Genomic DNA, 14812 nt, shown 5'->3' with positions numbered 1-14812 from the left:
GATGGTTCGACAAAAAAGTGAGAAGCGAGGCACATGTTTTCTTTTTTCTCTCCTTTTGGCCATACATCTGGGTTAGTTCAGCGCTTGTCATGTCTGGTTCTTGTTTTGTGTGGTCCTGTTTTAACTCGCTGTTTCCAAATAACCATCTCTCAATACCAACTCGCTCAACTCTGAATTCGGATGCAAGCAGAGTAGGCAGGTAGGGTGACTTGCTTGATCATGAATATAGAGTTCAATAACCCTAGACAGAAAGGTCAGGCAGGGACGTAGACTAATGAAGTTCTTGGAAGACGGAACACAAAGAAGAACCCGCGCACTCCTTTTTACTATTGCGGCCAGCTTGAGCACCCTCCGTGAGAACAGGTACACTCGTCACAGCCGGATCGTCGTGGGAAAACTGGTCAAAGAGCTGAACAAGTGAACTGAGACGGGCTAGTTGGTGCATGATGCTACTTAGAAAAAACAGCGCCAAAAAACGATACGACAGGGAGTAAAGACAGGGAGTAAAGACTCATAAGGAGGGGTGCCCTTTCCGCGCGATCATCTCCGAAAGAGGCACTTGGCAACGGTTGGTGGAGACTTTCCTTCAGAGGCATCGCTCTGCGTTGCCTGTGAAAGACTCGTTTCTTGTTAGGAGCCCCGTGGAAGTTTCCCGTTTTCTCGAGCAGTTGTGTCCGGCCGAAGTGACAGCGCTATCGGGGACATTAAAGACTTGTACTACTCGCTACCGCTGGAAAAAATTCTTGATGTGGTCCAAGAAGCCATCGACGAGTATGGCGCTGTCCACTCCCAGACCGCTTGCGGGATCAGCACCAGTGGTTTTATGGAGCTGCTTTACTTTTATCTGCGATCCTCTTTGGTAGAGCTTTCTGGCGAATGCTGCGTTCAGAAGTTAGGTGTGTGTATTGGGTCGTGCCTGGCACTCGTGTTATTAAGTGACCTCCTGGTAGCTCGGTGTGACCGCGCCCGCTTGAACAGCCTGGATGGAAATAATATTTTACGCGTTGTTCAATACGTGGATGACTTTTTAATCTTATTTTGTCCCAAACCAGGCGCGTCACGAGTGCTGTGATGCGATAGTGTCACCACCTGCGATAATACCCTTCACGTGTCCACCTTAACGTATGAGTTCCCAGTGGAAAACAGCCTTCCGTTTCTTTATCTAGTGCTGTACTTTCGCCATGATCATGTTTGCTTGAAATATGCACCTAGTTCAAAGAAGAGCCTGCTACCGTACACATCAGCCCATTCGAAGTCAGTGAAGCATGGCATTGCGCTTTCGGCAACGCGAAATGCATTAGAGAGGTCGTGCCCTCATGGTGTGCAAGACAGCTTTGAGGATCAGACTGCAAGGCTGACCGATTCAGGTTTTCCGCGTGAGCTGCTGAGCGCGCTAGCCGAGACTTTGATTTCGCAAACCCACAAGCAACGCACGCCATGCACAAGGGAAAAAGGGGCCTCAAAAATTGCGGCGATACCGAAAGTTCATGGCGTGTGCCATCGGATTAAGAAGGCGGGTGGTCGCGTGGGCGAGAGTGTTGTTTTTTCTTTTCCTAGAAAACGTGGCGGTATGTGCGGCCGGGGGAATGCAGGGCCGGTAAACAGCAAAAGATGCAGCAAGAAACATGCCAATCGCTTCAGGGAGTGTATAGAAGGTGTGGTGTACAAAATTGAGCTCTCGTGTGGCAAACTTTATGTGGGGCAAAGTGGCCGCTGCATTAACGACTGGTTCAGGGAGCACGCAAACACTTTACGGACAGGCACTGGCAGCAATCTAGCTGCACACTGTGTAAAGTGCCAGCAATTCCAGCGATCCCCACCAGTATTTGACAGCACAGTCATCTTGAAGCGCTATCGTGAGCAGAACACGAGGGAGATACACGAGGCATTCGTTATCCACACAATGGGAGATAGGTGTGTGAGCACACCGTCTATCGAGTTGTACGACAGGGAGATAAAATACCTAGGATCATGATCGACGCATTACACGTGGCTGCTTTCATTTCTAGAATCAACTTCCATTTTGTGTGTTTTTGTTATAGATTTCCTTCGGTCTTCCTTGTTTTTGATTCTAGTATATATTCGTTGTTCTTCTAAATAAAGCTCAGTTGGAAGTTCAGCGCAGTGTTTCGCTTACTCCCTGTCGTATCGTTTTTTGACGCGTTTTTTCCAAGTGGTCAAAGAGGCATATGGTTCCAAGTGGTCCTCAATAGGGACAGTAGTAGCACCGACCTTCTCATTCATAAAAATTTCACCTGGAATTTTTATTTTGGGCAGGTGTCGAGAAGGCGGAGAAGGGGATTTGGGGGGGTGTTAGGGTCTTGAAGTCTGATCATTCGTACCAGGTTGACCCTTTTGTAGTTCGTGGGTTGGCCTTCCCTTTTGCTTTTTTGCAGGTGGTGGTTAAAATGATTTCGTAGTTTAACGCACTGTCTCTTAATTCTCTTACTTCTCCCTTCAAAAAAAATGTGCCACACGGGTCGGGAAAGATATAGTACAAAACCTGTTAAATCAACATTGCTGAAAAGGGATTGTGAGAATCACATGTTTTGTGAGAACAATGCGTTAAAATAGGTTATAATTACAATTTCTCACTGATCAACTATTACGCAAGGTCTACAAACGAAAATGAATGATGCCTTATCAACACTTACGTCCACAAACACACCGAAAATTTTGTTTTACCGTTCCTGTGACAAACTTTCCGAAGTGACAAAATGTCCTATGACGAATGATCCTGTGTGACCAAACCGTGTATTACGAACAGGCCTATGACGAAACGCCATGTGACGAACGGGCCTACAACCGCGTGATGGTGGTACTCGGCGGCTCGGAGCTGTATCGCTGCCTCTCGCTAGTTTTGTTTGCGCTTGATCAGTAAATGTTAGATGCGTTTTAAATTCTGACTACTCGAAGTTCCTTCGATAAACGTGGTTATGTGATAAATTCTCATTTTAACCGTTGGATCATTTATCTCGTCAGGTCATAAGTTTCACTTTCACGTAACTCACATTAAAGGGTACTTGAGACAGGAGTCGGCAACCTTGTTCAAAAATATCGGCTAGCAGACTCAGTATTGGACTCGCTTTGCGGGGTCGCCGAGAGTCACTGGACATTGGGTGTACTCACCCGCCACCTTCACCAGAAAATGTCACCTATGGGACAATTGATCTCGATACTCTAGGGTTATACTAGTGATTTTATTGCCACAAAGTTACCGTGGGGTAAGAACGGCGCCTGCGCGCTTTTCGAGACCGAGCAGCAACGTCGTCTTCTTCCGTCGCTCATTCGATCATGATGCGTCATTATTTCATTACGATGATAATCTATAGAGTTGAGCTCCAACGCAGCTTATAGTAAGGCTGGTGGAACAGTGACATGCGGCAGCGTTTGCAGAAGTTGCATTGGATACTCGCGGCGATATCACATCAAAGAAGAAATGTAGGCTACACCCCAAGAGTTTGAACTAAAAAGGGTACGTATTTTTATTTATTTCCCAATCCCTCAAGCGCGATGACATTGTTGTTTAAAATGTCACTGAAAACTATAACAATATTGCCTCCCTGTGGAAACAAAACAGAAGGAATTATGAAAATCTTAACAACGCGCTCCACGTGGATACTCACAAAACTGAGCTGAAATTGACAACATGTGTTCAAGAATTGGCCAAAAAAAGCTAATCACATTTGCCAACAGTACTGGTAACATTGTCGTACGAACCAAATTGAATTATCGTATTGCTTAAATCCCGACAAGGTGTGAAGAAAAAGAGAATTATTAGAAATGAATAAATCTGCATATGAAGTTGATTCCGTATGGGAAACGCATTAGGTATAAACTAGTTATAAAATGCATTCCTCTGACAAAGTGTATATAGAACTTTTTTATGATTGTCCACACTTAGAGAAGGATAAGTGGCCAATAAAGTTAGTTGCTCTCTCAAAGGAGAATCGCAATAAACTTGATGAACCAAGCATAGACGATATTGTTTCGAGCGTAAAAACAACCGAGGAAAGCACAAAGATTTTATTGTCGTGGCATTGGCGGTACCGTTAATAACGGGAAAGTATAAAGCGCGCAGCAGCATTATGAACGTGCTCAAGCTTCAGTTCAATAATAGCATAACAAGGGTCCCAAATAGCATTAGCATACTCGACTCTCGAGTACACATGCGATTTATATAGAAGCAATATTATTGACGACGGGGCCTTGCCAGAAGTACTGTGCATGAATCCCAGCATTTTACTGGCTTTATTTGAAGTTGTGTTGATTTGGAGTTGCCAAGATAATGTTGTTGCTTTAATTACATATAGGTCTTTGCATGCTTACCAAGTTCCAAGCTAAACCTTTTCGCGTATACATTGGTGGATTGATTCCTGTTGCACAACCTGCCTTGTCTTACATTCCGACTCATTTAACACCCTTCCCCATTTCAATACCTATTATCTTGACTGACGCATACCTATAAACAAATAAATTGGCACAAAATGTTTAGGCTTGAAAACAACTTACGTTTTGAGTACACCCGGTATATCAAAGTGTAGGCAAAGGGGACCATATATATACTAGAAGAAAACAGTAAGCTGCACTTTGTTTTTTTTCTATAGATCTTTTTATGAGCTATGCTGATAAGCGACATTTATTTAAGAAATCTGTGCTTCCGCTCAAATAAAGACCATTACTTTTTCTTCTTTGAAGATTTAAAAAGAATGTCAAACTTTGTGAAAGAGATTTAGGTCACTGACTTGTGACATTCCCTCGGTATGTACTTATTCTCGGGAGCATAAACACCCTGTGAAGATTCGAAACACAGATGCATTGTTTACCTTTGAGAACGTTTTTAAAAAGTGCACCAAATTCGTAATTGAAGCATTGCACACAGTAACTCTAACATTGCTTCTTGAAGTTCTAGTTAAAATTTCAAATTTCTGCCTGTTTTAGGAGATTAGTTCTCTAATGTCACTCTTCTAATTACCAGCTAATAGAGTGAGATATTTGCCTGTTTTTTCCACCCTGTGGTCGATTCTTCCTGCTCACCGAGGTAATTTGCGATAGCCTTTCTAAGTGGAAATCTCGAAACATATCATTATACTAAATACACAGCAGTTTGTACGTTTTCCCCTTTTTTGTAAGTTATATACGTCCTCCAAAATGTAATCAGCAAAACACGTATTGACCACTCGGCTATTTTATTAGATGTAGGAGCACCCTTCCTACGTATTGTGTGCCCCATGTGTAGTGATGTCAGTGCAGCGGAGCACGCGACGAACACTAATAGAGACGTTAGCACCCTAAGTGTCACGTGCCCCATGCGTATGTGTATTGTTCACAGTGAGCGTGGAACGAACACGGGTGTAGTGCACTTAAAGCTTGAAACTTGCGCTGCAATCAGAAGTCTCGAGTAAAAGCAGCTCTCACGAGTGTAGCGGGGAGTTTAGGCCCCACCACAAGGACGGAAAATCAGGCGCTGCACGAGCGTAGGCGTGGTTCGGCGGCCCCGCGCCGACATGCAGGGTAGGAAAAGTAACCACATTAGAGCGCAGAAGTCACGCGTCAGCTGTTGTGCCGACGTGCGCTGGTGACCCGTTTGTATGATCTCTGTCATCCTATCCATGTTATCCTTGATTGTTTATGAATAGTTGTGTTCGATTGTATAAATGCAGTAGTCAGGACCCTTGATTTGACATAAAAAATACACTTAACTCGCTTTATTCACTGTTACGAATGCTTTCCGGACAATTCTGAAATACTTCGAAACGTGCTTGAAGTCATAAGGGTGAAATCTAAAGAACACAAGAGAGTTTGAAAACCACGCACTACGAACAACTTAATTCCTTTGCAACTCGGCGTCCTACCTTCATGTTATGTACGGACTGATTCAGGAATCAAAACGTGAGAAAGACAAATTTCAGCGCTGTCTTGCAACTGAGGTTAGAGCTGAACGTAACTTGCAGAATAAAAGGCAAGGTACCCTGGTAGCCTCTGTTTACTCTGCTAAAAAAAACCTGACGAAACCCTTATCGCAATAAAAAAATGTAACTTTTGCCAAGATTCAAACTGTGGACCATCCAAACAAAAGTCCAAATCCCAACCTCTCGGGCACGTCAGGAATTTTCTTCTTTTTCTTCCATGGTATTTAAGTTAAATATAGAGGAGCATACACACAAGAGCTATTTACAAATCCTGGCGCTACATATGCATTATTAATAGGTAATCCCGACTTCGGCGACGAAAACATTCACCAAAATTCCGGCTAGTGGTGCACACCTGTGCAAATCAGGGTACCATTCAAGTCTGTAATAATTTGGTCATAGTTACCTTTCAGCCTAGTTATCATTTAAATACAACAAAATTTCGACGATACGATCGGCGGAGTGTTTCTGTTTCACATTCGCGTTTTCCATAAACATGTAGACCATAAGAAAGAACTGGTCTTAAGTCACATCACCGCAGGGAGCTACAAAGTATCGATTTCAAAGTATTTTGGGAGTGTCCGTTGTTCCACATCTCAACACTGCTAGCAGAGGGTCCGAAGTAATTATACTAACCTAGGTCACAAGCGTATATTGTCGGCTGTGATTCGTTTTGGCCGTATATGAGAAATTCGGGGGGTGATAACGCTTGTTCGTAGGCACCGATACTGGAGGCACGGCCAATAATGCTGGCAATACAAGCGATGTAACCAAAGCATCATTATTTGTGTGACGCATAGCCATTGCACATTCCAGCCCTCACCCACGTAAGCCACGATAGACGCGAATGGATGCGCCGCTTGAATTCGGGCGCTAATAACGCTTCTTTGTCACGCAGAAGGCATGCAGCATTAGGCTAATGCTACAAGTGATGTAGCCAGGCTCCCTTATTTAACTTACGAAAAGCTATCCCAAATCCCTGGTCTGGCCGATGGAACCAAGCAAGCCACTACTAGAATTCGCGCTTCAGAAAAGAAATAGTTGGCGGTTTATTCTTAACGCATGTGATTACCGCCGGTTAAAAATATATTGATTGTTATCTGCTCAAAATAATGACCCCAAACCAGGAGATGGACAGAAAAAGCCGAACAATTCCGTCCTCTTTCGGATGCTTCCTGGCGCCACGTCAAGCCGATATCTGGCGAGTGTTGGCCTCGAGGACATACCGTGGCGCCACCTGCGAGTGACGTCACTTGTAGGACGCCGGGTTATGTTGTCCTGTGCTTATGCGGCCGCGTGTTTTTTGTTGCGGCCATCGCGCGCCATTCCTCGCTGTTTTGATGCAAATTACAGACAAAAAGTTGTTTACAGACCGAATAATCCGGGCAAGCAATCAGCGACTTGCTCGTTCCCGGCGACACCGCCGCGTCTAGGTTGTTGCTACCATCACCACCGACAGCTCGTCCGCACCCAGCAAACGCCAATTAAGGGTGGTGCAATTGATGCCGAGAAAATTACTCTGTTAATTTTTTATGAAATACTTGCGACGTGAACGATGCTGTCTGTGCAAAGAAATGGACCTTGCCACAGCGATGGAAACGTGCCGCTCAGTTGTGATCACACGGCGCGTACTGTGCGCATTGCCTGGTTAATGAATGACTACGTTAGAACAGTGAGTGGATTGCTTCGCCGCGCATGCTTTAAATTGCTGGTACAATCTGCAGTTTGGCGTAAGCATTGCCTATTCCTCCTCCAATATTTTTTTTATATTTGTTCTTTGATTTGAATAACGATCACTATTCTATAAGCTTGATATGTTTGCTTTTGGGTACAACTTTTCCGCAATGTATGAATTGTATTAACGCGAGTTTTCAACGCCTTCCGTAGGGTGTAAACATGCCTATGTTTACTTTTAATTGGTACCTCGCAGTGGGAATTCATAATTGCAACGCGGGCTTTTGTCTGTTTACAATGAACCTGCGCCTTACTCTAGCATCAAGTTCGAGAACTCGCGACTGCTCACCGAAGGCGCGGTGTATACGTGGCGAAACACGTCGAAGGGTAGTAGGGAGATTTAGAATAGGGGAAGGGAACCCAAACGCAAAGCGCTTGCGCGCGGCGACTTTAAGAGGAGGGCAATTTTAAATGCAGAGCATTTCAGTAACTCACGATGTCACGCGCGTTGACGTCCGTAGTCGTAGTCGGCACCCCTCCCCCTAAACTATATAAAAAAAATACTATCCGGCGCCTGGTTTCGATCCCTCGACCCTGCGGGCGGAACGCAATGTACATGGTGCTCTACCCACTGCGCCACAAAGCCGACACAGAATGGGAGACTACGAACGCGCCTTATATCATTGACTCATTCAAACTACGTCAAGAAGCTGCTGATACAACGCATTCACTACCACCAACTCCCCAAACACTAAACGATAACGCAATACACCCACCCCCTATGCGACGCATTTACTCGAGTCCTCCTCGCGGGGTGATGGGCCCAATTTTAAATGCAGAGCATTTCAGTAACTCACGATGTCATCCGCGTTGTCCCGTCGTTGTCCGCACCGTCGTTGTCCGCACCCCTCCCCCTACACTATATAAAAGAAAATACTATCCGGCGCGTGGTTTCGATCCCTCGACCCTGCGGGCGGAACGCAATGTACATGGTGCTCTACCCACTGCGCCACAAAGCTGACAGAGAATGGGACGCTACGAACGCGCCTTATATCGTTGACTCATTCAAATTACTGCTGACGAGCGCTCTCTCGTCAGCAGTTGCAACAAGTGCAACAACATTAACGTAACGCAAACTACTTAACGTCGTGCGCCCCCGGAAATGCTCTGCATTTGATCGTGCCCCTCGCGAGGGGGATGTTTCACTGCGTCGCCATGCGAACAGTTTGCCACGCTTTAGTTTCAGTTCTTTCTTTGCTAGGGTGCCGACGAGCGGCGCCACCTCCTCGCACTTCGCCGCGGGAGGATCCGCGGCGGGGGCGAGAGATGGCACTGGCGTCTCCGCGGCCGCGTCTGCGGCCTCCGCGGGCACCGGCGCCGGCGCGGGGTCATCGCCCTGCTTTAAAATAAAGAGTTTTTAATGCAACCCGCCATTGCATCATTAACTCCTTTCTCATGTAAGCCACCGTGGTCGGGACTTGGGGACAATTTCGTGCAGCGGTAACAAGCTATCACTCGAGCTACCTGTGCCGGCCTGGGCCACTTCGCGGCCATGGCCGCCGCCTGCACAGCGACCGTGCGGCTAGCTCAGTGGGCTTTTTTAGAAGAGGGTCTTTTCCAACAGGTCCTAGCCAGCTTCGGAAGCGCGGAGTCTGATGTTGGGAACTTTAGGAGTCGCGGCCGATATTTCATAGCTGCGTTTGTTGCAGTAGAGAATGCAGTCTCTAACACAACTTTTCACCACAGTGTCACCCCATTTCTCGTACGTAAAACATTGTATCTGCGGTGATTGCGTTTAACCATCGATGATCAAAATACGAAGGTCAAGATGATCAAGAAGATCAAGAAGATGATCAAGATAAGAAGAAGAAATGGACTTGGGCAGGGCATGTAATGCGAAGGCAAGATAACCGCTGGTCATTAAGGGTAACAGAGTGGATCCCTAGAGAAGGCAAGCGCTGCAGGGGGCGGCAGAAAGTTAGATGGGCAGAGGAGATCAAGAAGTTTGCGGGGATAAATTGGTCACAGTTGGCACAGGACCGAGGTAATTGGAGAATAGTGGGAGAGGCCTTTGCCCTGCAGTGGGCGTAGACAGGCTGGTGATGATGATGATGATGATGATCAAGATACTTGCCACGGCCTCGGCCGATTCTCACACGCAGGCACCGCAATACTTCGGCCGCTCGCCGCACGGTGCGTGAACGGGCACGGGCGGACTCGACTCTCCTCCTTCCGCGCCCCACTCCCTCCTCCAGTCCGGCCGTGGAACGGGCTGGTGGTGCCGAGTCTGGCGTTTGCGGCCGGACGGCACAGATCGCGGCAGATATTTAAGCACCATTTTGAAAATCACAGCTGATCACATTACCTCCCTCAATTTTTTCACCACACTAACATCCTCCTTCGCGAATGTGGAACTGATTTTCCGCGATCAGTGTGATTTCAAAAAGTGGCAACAAGGTGTCGCTGCCGCGACCTGCGTCGTTTCAGGCCGGCGGCGGTCAGGCGAGGCAGACGCGTGTGCGGAGTGTTTCTGCGAGCAGTAACCCCATCATTATTTCCTGCTTTACCCATTTCTTGCAAGGCACAAGCGAAATCTAGAAATTTAGCTTTGCGGGGAAACGAGGCGCAGCTTACGCTTACATCGGGTTCGATCGCATACGTCCGCATACACCACTACGCTCAAATTGTTTGCGGGCAGTTAACCGCAGTTGACACGGCTATAAGGTCCACATGAGGTTAAACTACGCTTTACACCGTGATAATTAACTTCAAACGTCGAAAATTAACGTGAAAATGCACTTAAAAGGCGCGTCCTAAACGAAGAGTCACGCACTGCAATCCAGCCACGCACCCATGTAGGAACGGGTATCCAACCAGTGACGTCAAAACGATCGCAGCGCCGGCCTCCACAGAGGTGACCCTCTCGGCCAATATTAATAGGCGTTGCTCGTGCGTAATCGCGCGTCTCCATGCATTTTGGCGACATGCGCTAATGCACGTGACCGCAGGGCGACCTCGTCTCGTCAAAAAGCGGGAAATACGCTGCATGTAGTGGCGGCTTTAGAAGGAACAGTCCGGCGGCGGTTAGATGGCCACGATAGAAGCAGCAAGGGGCAGACAAGCGGAACCACGACCAGCTTGGATTAACCAGCAGATGTGGCTGGCGCGCACGGTGCGTGTTGGGGAAAGTACTCGGTCAATGCGGGTGTTGAGTGAAGCTCCTTTTATTTTAGGGGCGGAGCACCTTAAGACCGCAAAATGTCCGTCCGCGTCCGTGCGCATAACATTTACAATCGCAAAAACTAACACTGGCACCGGCAGGATTCGAGCGTGTGTCTGGTAGACCAGACAGAGTTAGTGTCAATCGTCTTACCCATTGGGCTACGGCCGTGAGTTAGCACCAGTGACTCAAATGGCTCACTCCCTCGCCTGTAACGGTGCGGAGGTCCTTAGGGCCTCCCAATGTCCGTCCGCGTCCATCCGTGCGCACACCACCATCAAGCGAAAATCAAGCGACATTCCATGCGAGCCGTGAGTTGCAATTTCATTTAGGGAATAATCAAGGTGCAACTCACAGGTCAAATCGAATGACTGTCGGGACACAAATCGGATGTCATTTCTCGTCCCCGTACTCGGCACAGTCGCCAAGATCCACGAAGTGGAGATCCTGCCTTATTGTTGCCACAAACGTTGATGAGTGTTATTACGTGTCGCGTTCCTCCCACGATAATTGCGTGTAAGGTTCATATTTTTGGGAGTAATTTTTTGTCATCGCAGAATAAACCTGCGGCGATTTATGTCTTTTGCGTATCGTGTCGCTTCGTCAGAAGGAGTCGACATCTCTAACTCTTCGCACATGGATGGCCTTTCACTGGGGGCTAACGTGCTGTTTTTTTTCGAGGTTTGACTGGCCCATGATCTTTACCTCCGATTACTTTCTGCTAAATCGGCGACGACGAAGAAGTAGTTGGCGTGGAGCTTGCGGCCGTGCTCTAATAGCCGTATTGTAAATAGTGTAAGTAGATTGATCCTCAGCCTTTATCCAGGTTCGTGCCATTTTTCTGCCGCGGGGTAACAATATAAACCAGTTAAAGGTTCACTGACACAAAATTTTGAAGGCGAGATAACTTCAGAGATAGATTGGTGGGAACACATATACATCATCTGCAAAATATCAGCGGCGAATACAGCCTAGAACATATTTGAAATCAATTTTAAAGTGTGCGAAACGCAACCGAGCAGCCAGCAGAGGACCACGCGCAATCGACATCCCGAGGATATTGTGTAAATAAACAACATCCAACACGTGACGAGTTTGTGTTTGCCGCTTACGCACTGCCGGCGTTTTTCGCCGGCTCGCCCGGCTCGCCGCTCCAATCGGAGGGCCAGAGGGCGGAGCTTCTGCTCTCGACAACGAACGACCCGATCGTTGGCGGCGGAGGCGCCGTGATTTCATCAGCTCATCGGGCAGCTGGCCGCGACGAAAGTTCTACAGCGATTCCAGGCACTCTGTTTCTATTACTGTTTATTACCATTGGATGCGTAAACGCGCCTATGCCACAAAAAGCCCTCTGAGCTAGCCGCACGGTCGCTGTGCAGGCGGCGGCCACGGCCGCGAAGTGGCCCAGGCCGGCGGAGGTAGCTCGAGTGATAGCTTGTTACCGCTGCACGAAATTGTCCCCAAGTCCCGACCATGGTGGCTTACATGAGAAATGAGTTAATGATGCGATGGCGGGTTGCATTAAAAATTGTCATCTGCACCGCTTACGAGAGCGGCACTCGAATATCCGCCGCAGTGCTAAGCCGAACACATCTGTAGGCGGACCTGTAGGCAGACCGGCCGGCTGCTCCCAGCGCGCGTCTTGACACCCACCGTCTCGACCATCGCGCGTCGTTCTTTAGCCGCGGTAGCATTTGCACTCGCAGCGCCTGCGTCACATCCACGGTCGCTTTTTAAGTAAGCGCTTCACGAGATCATTACGTGGGGGCATTCGCAGAAACTGCCGTCGATGCGGATTCGACAGTGCTACGGCGGCTCTGCTCTGTGATATCCCTCCGACGGTCACGTGGTCAGCTTTGTTCACACAAAATCCACAAAATCCATCGTTTCGCGGCACTCGCTGAAACCGAAACTGGGACTGGCCGCATTAAAAATGCCTCTAATTAAACAACCGTCGCACGCTGAAGCAAATGAGGTATCTACAGGTTATTAGTAGGTCACTAGCTACTTATCGCAACAAAAAAAACAAGATGCAAATTTTTTGTGTCAGTGCCCCTTTAAGGTATAAACGTTTACGGTATCATTTTCCCTTGTGTTCAATGTTTCTGTGCGGGTGGAATGGGTGCACATCCTAAGCGAGAAGTTTACTTTATATAACTGTTTTTGGTAAACAAAAACACCACATTGCCATAAAAATTGCGCAATTGGTAAATGATTGCCAAGAATGCCATAAAAAGTATAAGAGGAGTGCCATGGGCCTCCTTTTTAAGTGAAAGCCAAGAGTGCTGTTTCCCAAAACATTACCTGTGTAACTGGGGCCACAATGCGGGACAAATTGTGCTACTTTTATATTCAGTTTGATGCGAGGAGCAACTTTTTAAAATGTCAAACATTTGCATAAAAGCCACGAAGCGTTTGTCGCCCAAAAGACCGCAGTGCACGGCATACACATCTGCCAATGAATATTTCTAACTTTTCAATATTTTTCTATTCTGATGTCACTAGAAACATCTTCCCTCCTTTACTCACACTGAGCCCTCCTTGTACGTTTCCTTTATGAATATTCTATCGTGATTGATACTTTGATGATCCTATATATAAATGATCAGGCGCCGCTATATATAAATGACCAGGGAGGGCATCTGGTGACAGGTATTCTGTCACCAGATGCCCTCCCTGAAATTAATACTCCACCGGTGCATGTAGGCCTGGGATAATCTGTTGATTCAAGACCTGCACTTTAATAACGCATTAATAGGTGTTTTGGTTAAAAAATATAAATACAACATTGCGTGGATATTTTAATATTGTAGTAGTTGCTGTTGCTTTTATCTCTGCAAATATTCGCGATGAAGAGTGCATAGCGCCTTTACTGCTGCCGCGTCAACTTCCAGATGCAAGCGATCAGCGCTCTTTTAAAGCCGAATACTACGCCAGGGCAGCCAGGTACGTTTCTACACATGAAAATAACAATCTACAGCGCTCCTCGGCATGCTTTGCGGGTCGATAGTTTTGTGCCGTCGCCAGGGAGCAAGCCGCCAGCAAAAGCTGCTTAACATGATGCCTAGCATTCTCGAAGTTGGTGAACATCCTGCGTATGTCCCTCCGTTTACTTCCCCGTCAGGCAATATTGACTCCTGATGAGGCTGATGTATGCAACAAAATTCATGGTAGAGGGATGAGGGCAGCAGGTAAGGCTGCCACGCTACTTGAGTACACAGCACCGACTCAACCGGGATGCGATGATTTATAGAGGAACCACAACAGCAGTATAGTAGCGCTGGGCAACAGTTCTCACTAGGTATTTTCTGGGCCTCTTTACGATGTTGCAGTGGGCAACTGTACCCCCCTTTATCTGAAATCATCCAGCTTAGAAAAATACCATGCAGTGTTAATGAACGGGTATAGTGGCAGTGCCCAATAGAACCGATAAATGACGAAGTCCTTGCCGGAGGTTTGGAACAGAAAATTCCATTCCATCGCGTGCACACGGTGAACATTTCTGTGGCCACGCAGAATTTTAAATAAGCAGGGTGAGTGAGTCAGTGAATGAAACACTTTAATAAAACGAGAGGCCATACTATCTTGGACCACACTTGAAGCATTGTGCAGGGTTCAAGTCTTGGATTGCTGTTTACAAAATCTAAAGAATTAGGTTCCTCAGTGTGTATAACTATACATAATTGACATTGTAGACATTCAAGGTTGATAAATGTGGTGCCAGGTCAACTTAATCAGATCGGTACAGAAATTTTGTGAAGAACATTTTGTCCAGCCAGGGCAGACCAATGAAAGTAACGGATGAAAGCTTTCCTAAGCTTTCGTGGAACAACAACGCGGAAAGGTAAATCAGCTTCGCTATCTCTTTGTGGAAGATTCTGCAGTAAGAAATCGTCCTCAACTAGCATGTATGAATTAGACTGACCGCTGATGCAGGTAGGAGCAGCGCCCTGCGCCCCAAGGTGTCAATCAACTTACTGTAGTGTCCATCGGCTCGCTGCCCCGC

The sequence above is a fragment of the Haemaphysalis longicornis genome, unplaced genomic scaffold (assembly GCF_048455015.1).
Source record: "Haemaphysalis longicornis isolate Haplotype H1 unplaced genomic scaffold, Haemaphysalis longicornis Haplotype H1 scaffold_3, whole genome shotgun sequence".
In the NCBI taxonomy this organism is placed as follows: domain Eukaryota; kingdom Metazoa; phylum Arthropoda; class Arachnida; order Ixodida; family Ixodidae; genus Haemaphysalis; species Haemaphysalis longicornis.
This window is presented reverse-complemented; position numbering follows the sequence as displayed.